General features: G+C 46.1%; 1 long non-coding RNA gene across 4 annotated transcripts; it reads right to left on the minus strand.

The window, feature by feature from the left end:
- Window positions 1-901: 901 nt before the first annotated feature.
- On the minus strand, window positions 902-24292 carry LOC121590943. 4 transcript variants are annotated; one of them, XR_006004496.1, is made up of 4 exons: window positions 24200-24292; window positions 23921-24124; window positions 18160-18408; window positions 902-977 (listed from the first exon to the last, which is right to left on the minus strand). It is a non-coding gene; the product is annotated as an uncharacterized LOC121590943 (long non-coding RNA). The 4 variants fall into 4 exon arrangements; XR_006004495.1 differs by lacking the exon at window positions 902-977 and adding an exon at window positions 8430-11399; XR_006004493.1 differs by lacking the exon at window positions 902-977 and adding an exon at window positions 12471-14713.
- Between the last annotated feature and the right edge of the window lie 973 nt (window positions 24293-25265).

Consider the following 25265-nt stretch of genomic DNA (forward strand, 5'->3'; position numbering starts at 1 on the left):
GTACATATTTATCCAGCCCCTCGCAGGACAAACAAACGATTATGGCCTAACCGGAATCCGGTTTGCCGTATCCAGATTTTTCAACGGCAACGGCTGACTGTTTGACTCCACCTAGCCTGGGGCATTGAAAACAGTAGTAAGCGCATCTGGTACCAAATGCTTGCGAAACGGAGTACCAGAGAAAATTTGAAAAAGCCCCGAGGTGTTTCGGTACTTGAAGAAGAGGATGCTGCCGGAAATCGCTTTTCCCCCTGTGTGATGCTTTACTCTTTTCTCCAGTTACGTTTTGCTGTTTTGTTACCTCTACCAAGTCAACCCCCTTTTTACCTTCCGGGCCAACAGCATTCCCGAATGAGGAAATGCGGGCATCGTTCCCAATCGGGAGCTCGGGTGGTGGACGGATGTGGCCCACATTTGATGGTTCGATTTTCGGTCCTTTCTCTCTCTCCAAAAAAAAGGAAACAAAACAAAAATGCAACCAGTACACATACACCTTTTGTGAATAATGAAAATGCATGATTTGGAATATATTTTACGGCGGGTGTAATAACAGTATGAGCATAAAATATTTACACCGCCCCGCACATACACTCTCACACAAAACACAATTCTTAAACCATTCCGAGCGCCACTGATTTGTGCGTTCTAGGAGCATAAAAATCCCACCCAGCATCGCTGTATGTGTGTGTGTGAGTGTGAATGAATCAAGCCCTAGTAAATACTACTGTGCCCTCCCCCATTTCACCTGAAGGCACCAGTGAAATGGGAAGGCTTTCTAAGCAGGAACTAGCAGCGTACAGCGCGGAAGAAGCGCCCAAGGCAATGGGGCACCACGGTTTCAGCGCACCACCAGTGTCGAAATCTTTATGAATCTTTTGGCCTGTTGCGAATTCCCGCAGGGTGGTGAGAAAGTAATCTTGCGTTTCGTGCTCCAGAGCGTTCGTACGGTCCTTTTTTGCTTTCCTGCGTTAGTTGGGCTGGAAAAGTCAAAAGTGCGGAACGAGGTAGATGATTGGTGGAAGGAATGAAAAACGAAAACGAAAAAAAAAACATTCTCCCGTTAAGAAGCAACAATCGTTTGCTTCCGCTTCTGGCAATGAGGATGGCGAACGAGTCCAGGGACAGGCATTTTCCATCACAAAGCCGACGGCACGCGGGGGAAGAAGTTGGAAAATTCGTTATGCTTAGGATTCCTTAGGCAGCCAGCCCGGTTGGATGAGCCAGGGAAGGCACGGGAATGAGCGATGAAAAGTTTGGACAAACTTTCATTGGCCACAGGCGGCTGCCGTTGATATTGGCGAGTGCCGCTTAGAGAATGCCCCAAAAATGCCGGCCTTATCGGTTTGGCACAGAGGAGGACTATGAGGATGATCAAAACATCCGACTACCTACGGCTGCACTGATCCGGGGAAAGTTTTTGATGCTTGGAACTCGCAAATAAATTAAATGAGCACGAGTTTGATGAATATTTTCACAACAATCGGAAGTGTGGCAATATCCCCACAATGAAAGTGTATCCCAACTCAAAAAGGGATTGCTTAAAAGCGTACGTTGCGGTGTGTGTGTCTGCGTGTTAAAATTGATAGTTATAGATTCCGAGAAAAGCGTGCGGGGGGAAGTTTAACAGTCAAACGGAAACGGTTGATTGATCCGCAGCTGCTGGCATTGGGCATTTATAGCAATATTTTATGCTTGCTTCCTCCACAGACGAATCGACAATTCGTGAGCGTCATGCACAAGCTCACGCTGCCAATTCGGAACCGTTCAAAGCTCGCTGGCTAGAAGCTACAGTTCACCACCACGCTTGTAGGGCACGAGCGTGATACGCTTTTCTAGCACACCGAGCACACCCGCGGACAGGTAGCAATCTAATCGGGTGAAGATTTTTGGCTTTGAGCAATTGCCAATCGATGTATCCAATGAAAGGTAAATCACTTTTTATTTATCTTATTCCATCCACCGGAACATCGTCGGGGAGAGATCGCACACTCCCCTGCGTGGTGTATCGCATCCACGTGTGCCCTTTCTTGGCTCAATGCCAGCGCGCTTTAAAACGTTCCTGGAAAAAGGTGCAAAATCTTCAGCTCAGGGATTCGTTTTCCCGGTTGTTGATGTTGCTGTTGTTGTGATGGGTTTCCCTCCTGGTGGTTGTAGATTGAATTTTATTTCACCCCGAATTGGTAACATATTCGGCGTGCTGGAAGCATCGTCTGGGACGTGGTGGTGATGGTGGTATAGATTTGCTTTGTGATGGGTAAAAGATGTTGGGCTGAAAGTGGTTCCATTACTCACGATTCCATTGATGTGGTGGTGTAGGTTAAGTTGGATCGTGTGACTAAAGGAAGGGCCCACATTTTGGCAGCATTCAAGACTGGCGAGAGTTGAGCGTTGAATTGAATTTGCAAAAAATATATTTAGCTATAACTAAATTGTAATAAATGTTGGGAAAGATAGGTAGTACTTTGAGCTTTTTCTTTTATCTAAGCTAAATATTTATTCACGGTGCAGTTTTATGGCAAACCATTATAATCGAATATAACCTGAGACAGAATCAGTGAGCCTTTTGGTTTTATGTTTTAGAGTAAGATTATTTGCGATCATGTTAGTATTGCTGAAGGATCGTTTTGTTCTTCTACTAAGCGTACACACGTTCGTGCGAAGTATTAGATTAACAACCTAATTACGATTTTTGGGGCGGAAAGCAAAAAAATATAGTTTGTAAGGTTTGAGGAATGGTAGATGCTTTCAAACCGTCGAATATTTGGTTTCCATTGGTAAATGTAAATTTTAGATCTTGTGTAATCACGTCTCATTGTTAGATCTTTGTCGGTGGTTCTGTCTCATTAGTTAGCTTTCTTAATGTTAGCTAAAATAGAACCAACTAGTGAGATGCGTCCAAATATGGTATTTCTACAGTACATTTCATAAATCAATGCATCTAAAATATTGCTGAAAGGCCAAGTCCTCACATATTCCCAATATTACCCATTGGCCTAAACTTTGAACTTGAACTTGGCAACGATATTTGCAATCCCGGTGATTGGCAGTTTTTTTTAATCACAATTAATTACCCAATTTGAAGTGACGACTGACGGGGCCAATATAAAATAGAAAACTTAAACTCAAAGCCTCAGCCGCCCATCCATTCCAGTTCTAAAACACTTTTATTTATTTGTGCACTGTCGATTAAGCTTTTCGCTTTTCGATTCCATCACTTTCGGCACACATTTTTCTACCCTTTTGTGCCCGCTTTTCCCTTTTGCGCAGAGCTTTTCGCAATGCACAATCTCAGCAGGCGACGCTAGTGAGGCAGTGCTGCGGTGCTATCAGGCGCTAAATGAAAAGTTAAATTGATTCCACTTCGATCGGTTCTACCCATTCTACCGCAGGCAGCAGTTTGCTGTTCGCACTATGCCATGAACCCAATTTCGATCGATTTTTTTGGCTGTCGTTAAATGAACGCTTCCGTTTTGTCGGTCGTTTGCAGTTTCAAAACCAAAGCTCACCGCCACCGAGCAGCTGAAATAGCGAGCCATTAGGGGAAGCAAAATATGCGACGAAAAGGGGAGGAAAAAGTTTCATCGTGTTCGGTCCATACTCAAACAACACTTTTTTCGTTATCTTTCGGGAAATAATTTACGACAAACCTTGTCCCGTGGCCTTTTGAGTCCTATTTTGGGACGATCGTACACTCGCTCCCGCTATCTCGAAAGTGGAAAGTGCTTGAGATGTAACGCAGCGGGGTTGCGCTTTCACGTAACCCTCCCCTCTCCCCCCAACTAACTTCTCTCCTGGCGGTTGGCCAATTTTGAAGCGAGATTTTCAGTGCAATCGAGTGCACTTCATTGGCAATAGACGTCGGCCGTTCTGGGCCGTTTCCGGTGTAGATCGGCAATCACCGGCGCAAATCAAGGGCCGTCGTTGCTAATTGATCTCGAAGAAGTAATAGAGTTTAATTAAGAGTTGATCCTTTCCGGTGCGAATCTCTTTCCTTCTCGTGCCGAACCAACCGTTTTATGGGAAGCTTTTCTTCCGAGGCTTGAAAGTTTTCAATAAAACTCTTCAACACCGATTTTCATTTGTTAGCCTCTCCGGCGAAGCCCGGAAACTAATCGGCTAGCGAAGTCCACTCTTCATCGGCTACACATACACACCACCTTCGACCAGGGCTTACAGATGGTGAGAATGGGCAAAGTTCTTCTGTGCTCAGGTTGAAAAGCGAATGAATTGCTGTCCCCAATTGCCTTGTTGCAGGCATAATCGGATCGAAACGGATCGCACGGCCTAACGGCTAAGGCTTTGCGAAGTGACAACAAGTCCAGCCCCCGGCTGACAGTATCCTGCTTATGGTTTCGGAGAAGTAGGAACAAAAAAAAAACTCCCAAAAACCCAATTTGCAATGCGCGTTCCGTTGTGTTTGAGTTTTTCCGAGTGCATGAAAAGGTGTTAAATGGTTTGCAATGAAGTGCCTCTTCAGTGTTAAGCGGTTGCGTGACCATTGAAGAGCCCACTTACCGTGCTGAAGAACCGTTTAGCTAATCCTTAACATTGGAAAATGGAAGGCAAACAAAAAAAAAACCCCTGCCGAATGCTGTTTGATGGTTAATCCCGGCAGCTTTTGCGTACGGAAGCAGTTCCGAGAGGTGTTGGACTGCAGCATACGCAGCAAAAAAGGTGAATGAAAGCCCCGGCGTGAAAGCTTTCAATGTACATACATACACATACCCGGGTGCATCAAGCTTCTGTTACGCACGCTGTGCGCAAACAATACCCGACGAAGTCCCAATTATCGCCAAACTCGCACCTCAATACTTCACGCCTAACCCTCGGCTCAACCCCCAAACCAGCAACAACCAAACGTCCTGAAGGCCCAGAAAGTTCAGGGCGGTGTTTGCGATTTCATGCCTATTTGCATAAATCCTTCCCCCTGTGCGGGAACGGGAGAGCGTTCTATGCAGGTCAAACGACCTTCCAGCAATCTACAGTTGCACAATTGCTTGTCGAGTTCGCACCCGCACCTGTGCGCACCGAATCCCGAAAGTTCGGTTCGGAATCGGTTGGCTCGCATCGGGTGTTGTGCAGTAGAGGGTCTCTATTAGCGAAGTACTGCTGCAAATGCTGGAATCAAACATGGGAATGGGAATTGGCAAAGAGCGGGGTAGCGGGGGGGCTTGTTTTTCACACAATTTGCAATCGGATCCACTGTGACACACTGGCAGACATGGTGCAGTAGAAACGGCGTGTGAAACGTTGTTCCCCGGTGGGCTGGTTTCGATTATCCGAGAAGGGAAGGCAGTGTCTCAGTGCGTGTTGGATAAGGACGAGATAGCAACACATGGAAAAAGGGCTAAGAGCTTTGAAATGGAAGTTCGATAGCTCACTGATTGGATTAAACTACATCGTTGCAAAATGGAATGTAATCTGGGTAATAAACTATGGTCCACGTGTGGCTGTTGGGGTCAATCAAATCGATCGAATCGAAAAATGCAAATAACGATGAAAACAATATACTAATACTAAACAACAGATGAAATGCAAATTGCAATAGACCGTCCTAAGCATAAAAGCTTGCCGTTTTGTTTACAATAAAAGCATTACATTTTCATGGAATTCATCACATAATCGCAAAAAGCTGGAAATATCCATGAAAAACATGTTATTTTCCCCGCATCGACCATTTTGCCGCCATCCGTACATAACAATTTGAATGGATATGAAACGAAAGATACACACCTTTACGCCCGCCCCCTACAACAAAACGCAAAACAATACGCAAGCACGTGGGAGCGCGCTTAGCAAACAGCAAACATCTATCAAACGCACATTATGTGGGCTTCTCTCACATTTCCTACCCCCACGGACTGGCCTGGAGTGGGGCAATGGAAGGGCGGGATGGCATTAATCAAACACCGGTTCATTTAAGAAGCAGCTGGTGCCCTAAATCCCCGTGAAAACGATGTTTTTGTGTGTGTGCGCGCTGTGTGTCCTTGGGTGCGCCATCCTTTTCGCGTTTCGTTTTGCCAACAGACAGTTGATGAGCTTCCGGTGTCCGGGTGTACCAGGCAACAGGGTGCCCTCAGGTTAATTTGCAGGTTTCGTGGCAAGATATAAGGGTTGATGGGCTGGTGTGCTCGCGGTTAATACGGCGTCGAGGGTTTTCCTGTGGTACACCTGAGCGGTGGTGGTGTGCGAGATGAAAAGGATTAATCTTGTCGGATGAAAACAAATGGTGGGAAGGAGTACGAAACTTTCGTAAGGTAAGGTGGTTCAGTATTTAGAGAATTGTTTCAACGACTGGGGTTTGATTAAAGTATTGTTTGTTTTTTGTTTTGTTGAAGCTGGGAAAAATGGATGTCTTTTTTTGGATAATAATAGTAACAGTATGAAGGTTACAGTCATTCAATGATACAGCTTAGCACATCAAGGTCAGAGGTCGGCAAACTTTATGGCATGTAGGTCCAAAATATATGAAAATACCTTGGAATAGAGAGAGTTTATCTAAGAGAGACAGCAAACGTATGTGAAATGGCAAGACTCCAACCCACTTCTTATCCATAGGAACATGTGTTAACGACCTGTTATCGACTTGTTTATTGACATTCGAACATGTTTCATTAGATGCAACCTGTATTTCCTGATCTGTTTTCATCTATGCATAGGTTTGGATTGATTGGATAAACCGACAGCACACGAAACTTGTTTGTGTTGTACCTACGAGTGTATAGTTGATATTGAAAATATGATCCAGATCAAAAGGTCAACCAAGAACACGGTCTATGCTCGCTTTTGTTCGCTTTTATTGTTGAGCTGGCGTGAACAGTTTGATGGCAACAACAGAGATTTGGAAGAATTCCTCGTAACGAAATAACATTCTTCCAGTAACATTATTTAGTTACAATATCTTATCAAGTTTTTGGATCTTACATTTTAGCTGGATGAAGCAATAAAGGTCTAAAACACTCGATGTAGCAGTAAAATAGCAGACCGGTTCGTTATAAAAAAAATCTCTCCCAACATCAACACTGCTCCGGTTCAGCGACCATTACTCGATGAGCACGTTCGGTTAATGGGCAAACCATCAGCTCCAGTGACGATTGACGAGGAAGAGTGCCGTCGTCATGCCGGGCGCCATTTTTTTACGACCATTGAATCCTGTACCGCGCTCTGGGGGTGGGAAGGGAGTATGAAGGATAAAGATGAGTATTTTTTTACGATTTCGGACCGTCATCTTCCGACTGGCTGCATCTTCGATTCGATCGATCCGGCACACCACGGCACTCTGGCCTCTGGCCCATGCGGTATGCGAATTACGAGTAAATCCAATTCGAAACGCTTTATTACAATTTGGGGCCACTCGTGGCCCCCATTCATCCATCCTTCCTTTACCCTTGCTCTCTGAAAGTCGTGAAACGATGGAGAATAAGTACACGATCCAAAATAAATCGTCCACTCGAGGAACGCTCCGCGCACAATTGCACCCGGTAATGGGTGTTTTGAATCGTCGCCCGGCAAAACCGTTTGCCGCTACCACCGAGCAGAGGTTTGGTATTTGTATTTTAACTTATTTATGTTTAGGTTTAACGGGAAGGAGGGACGCTCGATGGTTAAATATTTCCACAACACAGTTCCACATTAAAAGCGGTACAGAGAAATGCAGTAAAACGAGCCGGCCCGAATTGGAGAATGTTTTTTTGTTCGCTATACTTCCCGCTCTATTCGGCCCACAAGGAAATAGTGAAAGATCAAAATGTCATATTTCTTGATGCTGAAAGTCTTCTCATTCCCCCCCCACAGCAAAACACTTGTTTGGTGGTACAAAAGTTCAAAATGAGAAAAAGTTTTACCATATTTCCCGTCACCCGGCCCGGCCCGGCGAGGGCGGTTTTTGATTGGTTGGTGGGATTTGCGACCAACGTTCGTTTTGTGTCGGGTCGTGGGGTTGGAAATCAGATAATTAGGTATTTCGCTGCCTTCTGCCCGTTCGGAAGCTCTGGCCAGCCGGGGACCCGGTCTCGGTCGTAAAATATTCGATGTCATTAATAATGTTGGATTTTTTTTCATCCCGCCAACGAAATCAATCATGGGTTCGTTATGGCTGTTTGTAAAGTGGAAAGATATGAGCAAACGGAAAAATCTTGTACCAAAGCAGTATTCTTGTTTTTCCAATATTCTAAAGAATATCAAACATATTCAAACATTGGGCTGATTTTGCATCTCCAGTGCAACCAAAGCCCCTTTAAAGGCTTAAAGCAACTAACAACAACAACAACATCAACACCAAAATCCTTGAACGAAATATCAATTTAATGGCTGTAAACAGCGATTGTAAGGCAAAAAAACAACCACCAAAAAAGTGCTTACCCCCCCAAAAAACGTTGACGATTCTGGGGAAGAAAGCATTTTACTGTTCAATTTAAAATATCCATAAATATGAAACGGATGAGTGCATCCAAATTGAGCGTAGCGAGTTACGTGCATTATCCCTCCCGGGAGCACCATGCAAGGCGCACCCGGATGGAAGCCATATTAACGCATTTTCCCCCACAACTCACCCTTTGCACTCACCATCCACCGCCACTACAGTTCGAACCATTTCCACACCGGCAAGCTTTGCGTGATTTTATGCCGATGAATCATAAATGGGCGACCGACCACCACCGACCTCCGGCCGGATGCTGGACGATAAGCTGAGCAGCACAATGTTCGACACAGCAGCACCTCCCGACCGAACGGTTGATGAATTGTCGAAAATCAACAGCCAATGGCAGTTATATCGCATTATGATGTCCCGTTCCGAGGAGCCATCGGTGCCATCCTCGCCGGTCGATGCCCCCTTCCCAACCCCCCTCCAATTGGAATGTTTCACATAATGCGGCTTCAAATGGTTGCCGAAAATTGAACCTATAATATTATGATTACCATTAACGCGACGCGGTGGTCCGGCGGTAACAGGAAGCGGGATACGGTGTATGTGTGTATCAGGTTCGCACCAGGCTGATCAAGTTTCCACTCCATTCACTCTCTCGTTTTCGCTGTGCTTTGGTGAGAATTTGCCAATCGGCTTTATGGAGGGTTCTTGTTGTTTTTTTTACTCGGGATTTGCTTTATGCATTTTCTCGGTGGTGTGGAGTGTCCTGCAGTGTGAAGAACTGTGTGCTAGTGCGAATACCCGTCGTCGTCGTGGTCGTGGAAAGGATATCCGCTACATTGTTGGCCACCGGGAACAATCGAACCAATGATGACAAGGTGTGGAAGGAGAGTTGTGTCGCATTAAAAATCTCCCCACGCACACCAACACACACACACACTCTCTCTCTCTATCGTTTGATGATAGTTACGGTGATAGGATGATGAAGAGAACGACGCCTGCTGGTGTTAGCAGGATACAACAATGTCTGCAGGACAGCCATGGCAACGGCTGCGAAGTTGTGTGCGATGTGACCATCTGAGTCAGCATCCGTAGACGGAGGGGCGCGATGCCAGGGCCGATCAACGGCCGATAATGGTGGCGCGACTGCAGAAGCATAAATTTTACGCTTTTATGGCCAATCAATAGGCTGCCATCGATGCCCGACCGATCCCGATTTCGATGCGTTTTGTGCGCGACGGGGCCAGGCAGCAGGATGCATCAACCCACACGCCTGCACGCACGCCAGGGGGGCGTTCGCAGGGACGATAGTTACCGCTCTAGCCCTCTTTTCACTCTTTGTTCACACGACCAAGTTTAGGTATGCGTGGAAGAGTATGCCGCAGTTGACAAAGAACATTCACCACGGCTAGACACTGGCGGAAGGTAGAAAACAAGCCGGAACGGAGCCGAAATGACGGGCCCGTTGGCTTAACGCAGCACGACATCGCGAGACGGTACGGCTGCGGTAGAAGTAAGACCTCCGGCATCGGGGTCCTCTGGATGTCCCGTGATGCCTGTGCCTGTGCGTTGCTATAGACGACAACCGGCCATGTCTCAGAATTTCGAAGGTTTGATCTTTTTGGCACGCGTTCGCGCCAGTTCGGTGCGTAGTGCGGTGACGCATTCGGCTCCGGTGCGCTCTAAGGTTTCTGGCGATCGATAAACCGCAGATAGTTCCGGACCCCGGACGGAGAGCATTCAATCCCCCGATGCCTTATACTGCGTGCAGTTTGGACAGACGATGCAAAGGTTCGATTTCAAGGCACGATAATTACCCTCCAGGACCGGGCGTTTGGTCGAATTCGAAAGACTGCTGCTGCTGCTGCTGGTGGCCTCTGATGACAAACACGGCAAAGCCAATCTAGCGTCCCCAAAACGTGCGGTGTTTTGCGTGAAGTTGGTTGATTTTATCGTGTCGCATTTCAACGGCACATTTTGTGCAGGGGGTTTAGATTTCGCACGTTTGTTGGTATACGGTTTCCATGTCTGCCTATAGCGACCAATAGTGTCCCGGAGAAGGTAATAGGTAGTGTGCCGGGAAATTATCGAGCAGATTATTGTGGCGAGGCATCCCGCAGCACCGGCAGGATAATCTGAGCAGCAGGGACGGAAAAATGGACTGACTGTAATATTATTCTTTACTCGGAAATCGGAATGAGAAAGCGGTAATTTCGTGACGCTGTGTTCCGGCTGGAAATTATGTTTTTATTTCACTTCCAATCAGGAGATGTTTTGGCCGGCTTTTGAAAAGATTTCATCTGCGCCGGCTGCCTACAGCCGCAGGCCGGGGTGGCCGGCTTACTGCGATGTCAACTGTTCGATGCTGCTGCTGCTGCTGCTGCTAGACACTCTCATCACCGGGGATCGGTCCAATCTGACCGGTTGCCTGGGCGACGAGCAAATCTGCTTGCGGTGCTAAAATGATTGGTTTCCGATTTTTGGTACGCGTCAGTTAATTACGAGAACGGTGACGCACGTGGTTATCGAATTGTCGGGTGGGATCGTGCTATCGTGCAAAACGGACGGAGTGCTTTCGTTGGATCGATTCGGTTTTGTTTGGCCGTAATTCGACGCGAGTGAAAATGCAACGATGCGAAACACAAAAGGACATCCACGCAAGGGTGTTGGTCAGTCACCGTGGGATGAGATAATTTATGGTGATTATGATGCAGCACGCCAGGCACGTTGGATGGTGGTGGATGAATCTGGCCAGCCCACAGCATCGATGGTGGTGTGTAGGTGCCTGAGGTAAAACTTTATTAACGTGCGGCTTCGGCCGCATGGTAGAAATCTTTTTTGTGTTTTTTCCTTTCCTGAACTGTGATAACAGCAAGGAAAATTGCCTGCTAGGAACGTTCTGGTGAAATGATTGATACGAGCAACTCTAATTGGATCGACATTTTCCAGGTATACTGTTCAACGGACAGTGTCCGCGTATATTTTGCAGTGCTTGCAGCATATTGCTAACGATCGTAATCGGATGCTAGAACTGAAAGCAGAATTGAAAATTACTGTGAAAAGTGATGCGGCATTAGTGAAGGTACAGCTGTAGGTACTAGAGGGGCCCATTATAGAAGATGCAACATAATCTTGGAGGTGTATACTTACTGCAAATAGTGCATCTGTTTTGCGCTCTGTGATTGTCCTTTCGACATCCAGTCTTATGTCTTTTATATTAAGATTATGTTAAAAACCCTAAGTATTTCAAATCTTTTAAAAACGTTGTACAAATCGGATTATTAATGATTTAGCTCTTCAACTTCGGTTATTTAGTTCTTAACAATTCCTGTTTTTCAGTTATTGTATTCAGCTGAACTGTTCAATTTTTAATTTTTTCAGTTTTATAATAATTTAGGATTAATATTATGATAATTAATTAGGATTTGGTTATGTTTGATTTTGTTTACTCCCTACTCCTTATTAAGATTACAAGTTCATGTGCTAACTCCGACATCTTGCACTATGCTTGATCTTGTTTTTCATCAACATTCTCTTTAAATACTTCGTGCAATCCTCATACTTAAAGTCTCAAAACTTCTTGTAAATGTAAATTATGTAAATAATCTATGTGTGTAGTGGAATAGGTAAAGTTTCAGTGAAGGACTGTTCTGTGGCATGTCTGTAAAGCTTACTATATTCCTTGAATGCATGCATGTGTGTTTAGCATTGAATGCTCATTTTTAATCCCAATTGTATCAAAACCAACAAAGCCTCAACCCGCCGATTGATGTTTCCCACATTCACACATTAAACATTTCATTGGCAAATCAAACGAGACAACGGGAGGTCTAGATTTTTTTGGCGGCTGAAAACACCACATGAGGCAAGTGATGTGACGAAATTATGCGTTGATGATGTATTTATGTCGAAGTTAACTGGAACGTCCAGCTAGTGAAGATGAAACGGGAGTCGAGAGCGGAAAGTGTGAACGAATTATGAGTAGCGCTGTTCGGGGGAGAAGCATAAGCTAATATAATGAATTGTTTAACGACGAGCGTGTAACAAATGTGCGTGAAAGTTAGCAAATGGCATGGCAATGAAGTTAGAAAGATCAGATGAATTTTTTATTTAAAATTAAAAATCTTCAAAAACACGGATCGTTTGAGGATTTTTTTAAAATAGTTCTTGGAAAAACAAGAACCATGTTCTAAGCAGAGTCTGTGAAATCTTAATTCAGTCACTGGCGTTAATTTCTTTAACGATGGTCTCAAACCTTCTTTAACAGCTAGTTGCTCATTGCTGCTTTGTTTGTGATTAGAATGGACGATCTTCAACATTCATTTGATCGCAAGTGTCAAAATGTGTGTGCGATTCACGGAGAACCGATGACGTTGTCGTTCGAAACATATGCTTCCTCTCCATTAGCAAAGTGTGCTCTCACTTTCGTTCGCTCTCCTGCTGAATAACTTGCAACCATTTGCCTTTAATTTCCACCAGATGTTGGTGCCAAACGATGCCAAGAAGACATAAGACGCAACGCCGACTTTCGACTTTCACGGCACGGCAAACGATGTTGATGATGCTGATGATGATGTGTTTACTACTGCTGCTGCTGCTACTGCTGCTACTGTGGGATGTCTCCTTCGTTTTGTTGTCCCAATAGTCACTATTCTCTTTGGGGTTTGGGATTTAGTTTGGTGCGGGTGTGAAGATGACACAGGTCCTTCTTCATGTTTGTTGCATAACCACCGACAACAGACAAGTCGTGGGAATATGATCGTGCGTTTTTTTTTGTTCGCTTCCCTACGCTTCCCCTACAAACTAGGGAAGCAGTTGTTAGTATTGGTTCTGCTATTGCTCCAATGGATTTCCCCACTGCCAACACGCGTCTGTGGTTTATCGTTTGACGTTTGGAGCGAGATGTTGCCGAGGGATTTAATCGGGCGACACAGGCCTTCTCTCCCAACCCGGCAATCCATACCATACGTATTTTGGGATGCTATTTTCACTGGCATCCATCCTTTCATCTTGCACACGCGTGTGTTCGGGAAACCAGCTCCACAGTCGGCATGGTTGGCATTTAATTTGAAACACCTTACTGATGATGCCCACCCACCACGCACCGGCGAAGGATGTGCGCACAAGCGAGAAAGCTTAGCAGAAATAAAGCTTCCGTTCCATGAAATGCAGCTCACATTACGTAGGCATTATTCGAATAATTGCTTGCGAGAACGATTTCCTACCCCGTTTCGGGCACCATCCGTGATGCAACTATCCGTACGGTGAGGCTGTAATGCATCTGTGAATATTAAATTTGTAATCATGTCGTTTGGATCGTCTTTTCTCCACCCTATTTCGTAGAATCAAAGGGAAGTGGTGGTGTGTGTACTGTGTACCATCATCCCCATCCGGGGAACGGGGGAGATGACTTGGGGCGGCGGTTTGCCATTGCTCCTAATTACGATCCGACCGTGACACAATATCACCCGAGCAGTAACTCATCGTACCGATGTAATGAGACTAACCCTTCAACCTACACCCTATTGCTGATGGGATCTGCCTTCTTCGTGCGGCAACGTCGTACGCCCGGATTGAACAACATTCTTCCAAGAAAACACTATTCTAATGATGGAACTGGGGAAGGTACGACCGTCCAGACAGGCACGTCCACCGTCTGTACGCCCTCTTGGTCGGTATCTGCTTCCATCGCAAAAGGTGAAAAGAATCACCACGGAGAAGCCACGGGAAGGCCTGTGTAACATTCTGGCCACGTTTTGTTTGCTCCCTCTCGTGTACCGTATGCTCCAGAATTGTCACTATTACCTTTTACGGTGTTGCATCATAAAGCAGGCCTTTGTCTGGACGACACGTTGTGGCTATTGTGGCCGTCGTCGTCGTGGTGGTGTTTTGTGTATTATTTGTCACCACATAAAATGACATTCGTGATTCCCGTGGTTCCGTGGTGTTGTACCCCAAGTGTCCATCGGGATTCCCCCCCTTTCCAGATGGGGTACCGGTACCACCCAACATTCCCGCCGCCGGGTTGATAGTAGTTAACATTGGCCGTTCTGCCAAAGGGACGTGTTTCTAAAATCTCAGCATTCAAGACACTCTCGGTAGGGATAGCTGGAACTCAGGGGCGAGAATGTGACGTCTCCAAGGCTCGTTCCCAGCTTGAGACGTGTCTTATCAACCATCTTCGGATGAAGATGCCCACTAACGGTGCACAGGCTGGTGTCGGCGTGTCGATGTCATTTGCTTCTAGACTGATGGCGGCGCTACAGTGAATTCTCCCTCGAGAATTTTGGAGTCACATCAGTTACCTGCCAGCGGGTTTCGGAGCCCAAACGATGCTCGGGTTGTCTGTTGGGTAGAGCAGCAAATAGTTTGGGGATAGTACCTCGGAGCCGGAAGGGGACTGATGTTTGATATGTCACATACGATTTATGAAGGCTTGCTACTACACCCCTACACGGAAGAAAGAAGAACGGACACGAGGGATCCAGGGATTTTTTTCCCCCTCAGATTTGCGTCATTTTGGACACGAGGGTAATAATCATGTTTCATATGTGTGGTAACATTATGGCCACTCGTCAATCATTAGAAATTAGCTTTTGTTTTGGTGTAGGAGCAGTGAACCAGTGTCAGGAGACCAGTTAGTCGATCAATCAAACGACAGTAACGCGTGGAAGAATCGTTTCCACCAAGCCTCGGGAAAGTTGTGTTCAAATCATTCAAACGTTCGTTTGCAATTTTGTGCAATGAACACTACATATAATGCACACACACCAGAAACAAAAATCCCTCGCCAATGTGCAAAGGCACGCACGCACCGCGAGTTTTAATTAAATTTATCATTCCATGTCTGTAACTCACTGTTCGAATGCTTCGACGCAGAGTTCGAGTGATGCGGTGCGGTGTGTGATGGACAAATAAAGCATTGGGTTTTTTTTTTTCGTTTCACTCCAAACGTGCGCGTTGCGACAATCATTAATTCTTCATTTTTGTTTTAAAATTATGATGCTGTTATCTATTTTCCCCAAGTAGGCGATGGCGTGCGATATTATGGTGGTTGAGTTGTTTTAAATTCTACCACACAAACACGGAAATACGCATGGACCGGTCGTGCAGAAACGTTTTTGAATGGATTTATTGGTTCGGCCGCACTCTCACCCCCATGAATCGTACCCCTTTCGGTGGTTCGATCTGGCACCAAAACGATGCCACCAAAATGCTGGCCAGAGTGTTTATGATTATGGTTGACCCGTGCCGGCGGTTTGTTGCGTTGCGCTGACACGGGACATCACACCTTTCTTCGTTCTTTCACGCAGGGAAAGGGACAGATGTGAACGTGCACACGTGCTGCTGCGTAGTGGGGGTCTGTGTCCTCGCCGGGGGCTTTGAGGTTATTTATTTATGAAATCACTGTAGGCACGTACGGCACATAATACCTCCCACATTTACGCCAAACTTTTCAATCTCGTTCCGCAAAAGCGTAGGAACAATAAGGCAGGAAGAGGGTACGGCGCATGTTACCCCTTCGGGTGGTTGGTTGTTTCAGTACGCCGAATCAGGTATTAAGGTTTGTCGGTCCTCCAATTGATGGCAATGGCAGGTAAGCCGTCCCTCGTGAACCCATCTCCCGACTTCACCTCCCCAAGCTTGTACAGCATTTCTGATGGGAGCTGCAGGGATTTCGACGGGATGGCATTCTAATGCATGATAACCGTGCAATGCACTCAAATATGCATTCGGGATCGTTTCCTTTGATGGGCAGTGAAATTGGAACTGCAGAATCCTTTATCCACCCCCCCCCCCCCCGCCCCTCCTCTTCCCTTCCGGAACATCCAATTGTCCTGTGGCCATTGATGATAAACAGTTGACATCGGGTCTAACGGAATGTGACGGGTGTGTGTATGTGTGTGTGTCTGGCTCCCTTCCCCCTTTGAGTAGGATGATTCAATAATGCACGCTTAACATAAATTGTTTGACGAGCGGTGGTCACTTTAATTTATGAATTTGGAATCATGCGCCGGGGGGTTTTGGGTAAGGGAGTAAGGTTAGGGGTGAATTATAATACGTTGCAGAAGCCATAATTTGCGTGCCATGGTAGCGGTGGTAGAGTAGGGATTTTAGCAGTAAATCCCGAAACATGTGAAATGAATAAGCAATGGTTCGGCTGTAAGTGTGTGTGTGTGAGTGTGTTTGTATGGTAGAGTTTGCATGGAAATGGAAATTTAATTCACACTCAATCATCATGTTCGTATCTACTCTAACGAGTACAGTATAGGCAAATTTAAAGAAAAAGTAATATAAATCAATTTTGGTGTTCTGGAATGAAAAATTTTGTGTCTTGTGCTCTTAAGAAAACAGCATTAAAAAGATGTTAAAGCAAATACAAAGAATATGGCCTATGTTCCGAAGAATAAAACTGTCTAAGGCAGTTACTCCTGGCGGGAAAGCAATAACTCATCTTTTGCCTTTCCCAAAAAGTACGGTATTATTTTACCGATTAGAAAAGTGAAGGCCCTTCCTTTCTAAATCAGGCACGAAATATGATAGCAATTTTTCACCAAACCTACCCGAAACAATTCCAACTCAGCAAAAGCTGAGCTGAGCCCTTCTCCGCGTAGCGCACCCAGCGGATCCAGCGCGTTTCATTGTTAATTATATCAGTCTGCGTTTGCCACGGCGTCCGGCAAACGGCTTTGTCATAAATTAATGCAACTAAGTGATTAATTCAATACAAAAACTTCGATTCCCCGCGTTGTGTTGTGCCAAAAAACGGTACGATGGAACTAGCTTTTGTCTGAGTTTGATTCGGTCGCCAGTCTTCATTTCGTATCTCTACAGAGGTTTTGTACAAACTGCCTAAAATGCCTGTACTCAGCAGCAGCAGAAGGTTGAATTGGTGGTGGTCGTCTACGCTCACTGCCCCGGTGGTTTTAGACACGTGCGGCATACAGAGTAGGCGACGGTATGTGACATCCTGCTCGCACCGTGTGTCTAGAATATTGCCATTTTTCCTGCTTTCTTCAACGATGTTGGTGACAGTACGTGTATCCCTTCTTCTCCATGGCAATCCCATGTATGCGTTCACAGCCTACTTTTCAATGCCCACCTGGAGCGTGTTGTGGAGATTGTAATTTGAAAGCAAGTTGTATACGAGGTGCACGCACAAGACTAATGAGAGTAAAATATCAATTCACTTTCGGTATAGTTTCAAATTCTTTCTTTTACCCTCCGTTTGCACAAAACTGTGAATTTGAGACCTGTTTTTTTGTTGGCTCCTTCGCTATTTTCTCCCCTTCGTGTTGTGGCGTTGCACCGAAACAACACTGATTTGTCGCTCCAGCGTCGGCCCCGCCAGTTGGTATCAACTGTCATTTGAAAAGCAGCGTGAAAAACGGGGTGAAAACGGGGAAGTGCTGCCGAGTTCATTCTCGCCAATGAAGCCTAATGAAGGCGAATGTCCACGTGCGGCGAATATCAATTGTAGGCGGGTGATGATTCCCTGCCCTAACGAGTGTCCTTTTATTCAAAGGGCAGAGAGACAAAGAGCGGTGGAGAGAGAGAGGCTCGGCACAGAGTTTGATCGCACGTTATCCTCTTGCTATGGAGGGGGGGGGGGGGAGAAACCTCGAGAAATGTGAACCGGCGTTCGCATTGTTGGAAAGGTTTCTCTGCATCGAATCAATTCGAAACGACCGTCCCCCATAATCGACCGAGGTAGACATTTAGAATCAGTTACTTACATGAGCTGGCCAAAAAGGTTCGCAAGAAGTTTTCCGTCCCAGTTCAACACTCACCTTTTGTTTTGGTTGGGGATGAAGCTGTAGTAGTAGTAGTAGGTGGCAAGTGTAACAATAGCAGATCGCCGGGTGTAAGTTGCACGTTCGGCAGACGGTGCAGACAGTCTGACCAAACCGCACGAGCGGCATCGATTTTATAGAACATTTCCTTCCGGGTGAAGCTTCACTTCCGATAATACACTTCTAACCAGTTCGCACTCCGAAACTCTCCTCGCGTTCGCCTTCAGGCTGGGGGGCAGGCAGGCTCTGGGTACAGAAAGAACAGAGATGAAAACACTGGTGCCGCACTCGCTACGTTGGTGAATGAAAAATGAGAATTCAATGGACCCACACGGTTTTATTGTTGTGCAAAAAGGGCTAGAAAGGAATCCCATCGTTCCCTTCCGATCGGTTTAAAGTTGAAACACTCTGAAAAAAAAGAGTGGCTACGTGACCGGCATGCAAGCACAGCGCATCGGTCTTACTCGTTTCGTTGCTTGTCACTTTCCTCTACCAGCCTACTTCGACGGTTGGTATCCTTGCCGACCGAGGCGGGCGGCACTGTCAGATTTATTGTTCTACCAAGGCCACAAAAAAATAAAGCAAAGTTTTTGGAGCAAGAGCTTCGTGGAAGGGTTACGATTGCTTGGAATTTACACCGAAAATCGGCGCTGGCGCCCTTCTGCATTACCATCCCGGGATGGGTGATACAACATCCAGCAAGTGAGACTATTTTTATTGTTTCCAATTATTTCATGCGCCAGACAAAAGCGTTACTTCCCGCATTCCAAGACCATGGCTGTTGAGGAAGTGGTTTCGGTGTAAAAAAAAACGCGTTGTAAAATTTAAAACTCACCCGGCGAGTACCAATACCCGAGGGCCACCCGGCACCATAATAGGAAGTCCCTCTTTCCGGCTTATGGGTGGCGTAGGAGTGTATGTCCAACGTTTGGGAATTCATTTTGACAGGGGAGAACAGAACCCACAATAATGCAACTTACGCTTCCGGCTTGCAGCCATTTTTCCTGCTTGTCCCCAGGACCTCTTCAATGACACATTCTACTAAACTGAGTCCCTTTCCACAGCTTCCAGCTCACACACATGCACTCCCCGTCCCTGTGACATTTTCATTCTCTTTGCAGCAGCGAGTGTGTGGCTAGACTTTGAAGGACCGTGCTTGCTGAGCATCAGCTCTTTTGTCTTTACTGTGGGGAGTTGTGTGTTCATTGTGTCTGTGGTGTGGTGGTTGCTTGGTAACAATTGCTTTTTTTGCGTTCGGTTGCGTGGTTAGCCGCGGGTTGGCCGCTGAAGGGTGTAATATGAGCTTTTCGCTGCCCGCCGTGCGGGCGCGTTGGATGTCGTCTTCGTGGGGGGAGTTTCCGGTGTCACAAATCCACTTGCAATACTGCTTCATCTGCATCGTGCGGTGCACTTTTAAATCATTGCTACAAGAGGAGGTGGCTTTGTACTGATAAACTTGATTTGTGGATGGTTGGGTTTGCGAGACGATACATAATTGCATCACGTTTCTAAGGGTAAAGGTGAGAAAGGTAATTGTATTTGCTATTTTTGGCTGATCCCGATGAATATAACTAAAAAACCGGTCAACTCTAATTCCTATTGGAATATACAATTTACCTTCTTTGGTCATATTAGCTTTTATTTACTTTTATCATTCCCTTCTTACGGCCGATCTGGTGGTGCAGTCGTCGACTCGAACGACTTTAACAACATGCCCGTCATGGGTTCAAGGCCCGAATAGACCGTGTCTCTATACGTAGGACTGACTATCCATCCTGCTGCTACGGTAACAAAAAGTCACTGAAAGCCAAGCCCACTTCTCACTAGAGGGTACTGGTAGGCCTTGACTGACAGCGGTTGTTGTTGTGCCAAAAAAAAAAATCATTCCCTTCTTGCGTTGCGCATCTATATGTATTGCTTGATGATTTTCTATACTTTTGTTGGTACTTTAATCGCTTTTGATGTCTTGTTCCTAATTTCGTCCATCATTTCTTCACTCTAGCTGGAGCCAGACTTCTTACAACACTTCTTGTTGGAACATTATCAAAAGAATCTTCCGCACAATGCTTCACTTTTACACACAAAATATCGAAGAACGTTTATCTCTTCTGTGCGGCACAGTAGACACCATTATACCCAAACACATGACATTGACCTTTCACGTCAGAGAACAGCAGCATGGCTACATTGATTTCGATACCATAACCGCGCGCGCAAACGGTTGCTTCCCCGTAGTAAAGTGGCGGTGACAAGACAAGAACCACTTACGAGCCTAATTATCCGATACTTGAAACGGCACGTCGGTGAAAAGGGAAAGCAGCAAACATTCCGTTCTTTCTTCGGTGTTTGTGTTTCCGCGTTTCCAGCCTCGTCCCGAGAACCATAGTGCCCGACGATACGATAGTGAAAGTAAGTATCGGTGAAAGGCATTCCCCTGTACGCTACAAATGGTTCCTTTTTTCTGTTCTGTAGTGCGAGTCCCAATAGCACGGTAGCACACCGGCTGGTGCTGACTTTCTGATTGACCGTACGCACACACACACACACACACCCCGCGCGCACACTGCTGCCACTAATGTCTCATTTATCTTCCGAAAGGAAAACATTGGCGCTAAAAGAAAACACCATAACACCGGGGGGAAATAGATTCCATCGCGAGTCAGCGATTTGGCGTGGCGTTCGGCAGGGCACCCACCACGGTAAAGCACGGTGTGCAGTTAAGTAGCACGTGTGACGCGTACCGTTGCCACACACAACATGCTGACTCGACATTTGTAAACGTGCCGTACAACACGCCGGATATAGTCTCATCGAACGCGATTGTTTTGGATGAATCATCGTTCTCTTCATCCGCCGTTCCATTACCGCTTCCGCCAAGGACGCAAGGACGACGGAAGCGTGGGGGATGTTTCGATTAGTGAGAAATGTATATATTTATCTTCCAGTGAGAGGCGCGCGCTCCTCGCCTGGTGTTAATGGGGGCTCGGGTGGAAGTGTAGTGTAGTACGTGTCCCTGGAACGGTTGCCCAGTGTTGCGGCGTACCAATTAAGACATCTCGCACGCGTGCTGTGGATATAGGCCGGCCCACTGCTTAGGTATGCAGTGAGGAGCGAGCAGACCAAAAATGAGGGAAGCTAATAGCTTGCACTGAAGTGTATTAATCGACTTTTGTTGGCCCCGACAGCTGGCCGAGCTGGGTAAGTTGAGTGGAAAGTTGAAGGTAATACGGACATCTTTAATCTTACTTTAAGATATGTATGTTCCGGTGTTTTGTTACAAAAATAATGCGTTAAATGCTTCAAATTGTTCCCTGTTACTGCTTCCTAATCCAAGTTCCTTATGCTAACTCACTCGACAGCCCATTTTTCTACCGACATTTCTACTTTCATTATTACTTAACGCACAAAAAATACCCTTTCTTCCTCTACCACATGGGACTTCTCCCCGTATATCAACGGGTGTCCGAATCGATCGTTGAATCAACTTCCACCGGAACTGCCAATCAACAACCTGCCCACGCCGCCACCATCATCTCTCCAATAGTTTGACTCTATCTTTGACACAGTTCTCATACAATCGGCGTGTCTGCGCGTGTCGTAGCTGTCACAATCGTCCTGTGTCCTGTGTCTTGTCCGACTTGCAAACTGTGCCAACGCGTGCGATGCCTCAGCAAGACCATTCGGAAACAGATTTCACCAGCGACACGGCGGGATAGTATTCTCGCGGAAACATAGTATCAAGAAGCGATTCAGCTTGCTCCGTCCGCTTGTACGCTCGGTAGTAGTAGTATCCATCCCGTATCCCGGCTCTGACAGGCCATGGCACGGCACGCGAAGGACCTTCGAAAGAATGTTCGCCCCAAAGCACGTACCCGGTTCGGGAAACCGTTATTGGGCCGTCCGAGTGATGGGAATGTCAATTAGAGTGGTGTTTTTTTTTGTTGCTGTTTCGCTGCAGGAGCTTCCAGTGAGAAATTAAGTTATCAGTTTTCTTTTCCCATGCTGCTGTGCGCGGGTTGCGCGTGTATCCTTCCAACAAGGGAACGCCAATAACGATAATCGAACGAACACATCTGCACTGATCGGTTGTGATGGATCCACTTTGCACTTGACTCACGCCTCGGTTGGAGAGGGAAATGGGGTCCTTTCTTTTTTACTTGTTGGCCCCCCAAATCGGACACCACTTGGGATGATTTATCCGAAAGAAACAGGAAAAAATCCCCCCCCCCCTCGCCCTATGCCATGCGATGCAAATACATTGAATTGATCGATGTTTCGATGAATCGCTTAAAATAGTTCCCCGATAGACGGCGGGGGGGATCCATGCCAATGCTCATCTGCCCGGCAGGCGCAGACAGCAACGGCCAATGTGAGTCGGTGTAATGTGGCAGCAATGTATGTGCTGCTATGCCGTCTCCGTAGCAACTTGATATGCGCCGGAAACGGACGTCCCAGCCGACGGATGGACAGCATGGTCAACGATTATCCATGTCAATGTGGCTGTCACTTTTCATCCATTGTTCTTGGGCCATTTGTTGCGAGGAGTAGAGATGATACGGGATTGGACTTTCGCTGTACGGATGAAACCATTGTCCGCACAAAACATAGTCCCGTGTAGTCCAATCGGTCAATTTGTGTTTGTTCGTAGAATGACGTATTAGCAGCAGTAGGGCAATAAGGTTGAAGACGTGTGGGACTCTTGCTCTCGATTGAGCAGATTGACTTTTTGCAGTGGATAGAAGCGTTAGAAATGGGTTGGCAAATGCAACTCAAACCAACCAGTTGCATCTGTTTGGTAAACTGAATGCACAAAAAAGGAAGCTAGACGACATTTGTGATATGCTATCTCAACCTTCTAGCTGATGTTGTGTAGAGTAACCTGAACGAAGCCTACTATATTTTTCTTTTGAATGTTGCCTTTGATTGGCAGAAGTAATTTGAGAGGGAACAGTAATTTGTAACTGGCATTTATGAGAAGCACTAGAATTTTACATCAACGTATTACGAGTGTTTTGAAGGCTTCTAAAATTACACTCTTTTTAAATAACATAGTGCTAGGAATCACTAGAGACATCAGTCCATACATAACATGAATTGTTTCTCCAAAGGTAATTAACTCCCAAAGGCATAACAGAGACGTGAAGAGACGTAATCTGCAGCACAGATTTCACAGTATGCTGTTGAGATTGTAGTGAATCAGCTAAAAAGAATAATTCGAATATGTAAAGTTTCTGCAGAAGACTGATGTTGAATAAAAACGGGGCAAAAATAATATAAATAGAGACTGTCATATGAAACGAAACACAAATAAACCAAAAACTTCAACCAAGGCATCGTAGCGTAATACAAATGCGCCTGCATGCAAAAGTGGAGCTTCCGGAGCAATGCCATCGTGTGGTTTTAGCCACAAAGCTTCTTACACACTTCATCTCGACACACACACACACACACACACATGGTTCACGGCACACGCTGCTGACTGGCTTAAACACCCAAACGGGTAAACCCGTTGGCTCAAACTCATAGCCCGAGACTTACAGCGCCACGGAGCATTAAATCCATTGCAATCCATCGCCCTATCGTGCTTGACTTTTCTTCTCTAATCCCACCACTAACATGTAGCAGTGGAGTTAACATTCATGCGGGCATGTCCGACACCCTTTGCTGGCACGAGCACGCACTAATCAGTGTAAAAGTTTGTCCAACAACGCGTCCCACCAGTCCGACCCGGAGTGAAAGAAATTAGGGAAAAGATTACTTAGAATTTAAATTCGTTCATTAGCACCGCACATCGTCGTCTGGCCGGCCGGCCTTCCTGCACATCGCCATGCCCTTGTTGCTGGTTGACACGTCACACGAACTTTTTTCCTCGTTTTTTTTCGAGATTAAACACCAAATCCAGCGAATGGCGAAATGCGTCCGACCGAATAAATACGGTGGACAACGGTTCTACTCGACGTTCCTGTGGGGCAGAGAAAGTATGAGATTATTTGCACAGTCTGTGTGATGTGCGAAAAAGCCACCATACTCTACACACCATCTGCACGGTTTATTAATGTTGCCACGACGAACACACGGATCAGCTTTATTACATTCTACCCAAAGCAACGCTCTTCGCTTTTAAATTGAATGTTTTATTACGCCGAGCGCAGCATACTCGGATGGTTAGCAACCAAGCAAACCAAGGTCCAGGAGGAGAAAAAAAACCCCGGAAAAGACACTCTATGACCTTTCTCTGGCGGTATCCTTTTGGGAACGAATTATGAAACCACTGTACTACACAACAGCATTGACCTTTGGAGTCGCAGTGTAAAGAGATGGAATAGGAAAGAAGGCTGGCCTTGCACCGCTCTGGTAGTAATCCTTTTGCCGAGTCGTTTCCACACACATACACACATACTTCTCTTTTAATCTGCATGTCGTGTTGATTTGAGCCCGATGGCCCACGACATGGTGACCCTGACGCTGTGCAAAAAAAACAAAAATCCCCAAACCAAGGATATGTGTGCTGGTGGAATTGTGGAGAATGTCACTATGAAAGAGGGATTCTTTTTGACCTTTTTCCCTCCTGCCGCCTCCTGCCGATCACACACACACACATACTGCACCCTGAAATGTGTACGTCCGGTGAAATTAACCTTCACCGTTTGCTGTCATCCTTCGCAATGTTGCATACGGGACCGTGACGGAGTACGGAGATTTTCCTTTTTTTTTATTTTTTCGGATCCATTTTTTCTCCCTTCCAATGGCTATTTAAATGGAACATACCACAACCGGATGAAAAAAAGCGAATGAACCGGAATCGTGGGAGGTATCGTGTGATGCAAATGGTGGATGGAAAGGGGGGGGGGGGTTGCTGTGTGCAACAAAAATGATGCAGTTGATTTCACATAAAAGCCATAAATTTTACACAAATGAATAGATCCAAATATGCAAGTGACAGCGCACATCGCTCCCTTGAGGGTATGATGCGCCCATGTGTGTGTGTGTGTGGGTGGGTTGTGACCAGTCTTCTCGATCCGGTCTGGCGCGAATCCGGTCGAGCAGAATTGATGCGCTGTGCGACACACACACACAGAAAAAAGGGAGGAAAAAGCTTTAAA

This window comes from Anopheles merus, chromosome 2R, assembly GCF_017562075.2.
Source record: "Anopheles merus strain MAF chromosome 2R, AmerM5.1, whole genome shotgun sequence".
Taxonomy (NCBI): Eukaryota; Metazoa; Arthropoda; class Insecta; order Diptera; family Culicidae; genus Anopheles; species Anopheles merus.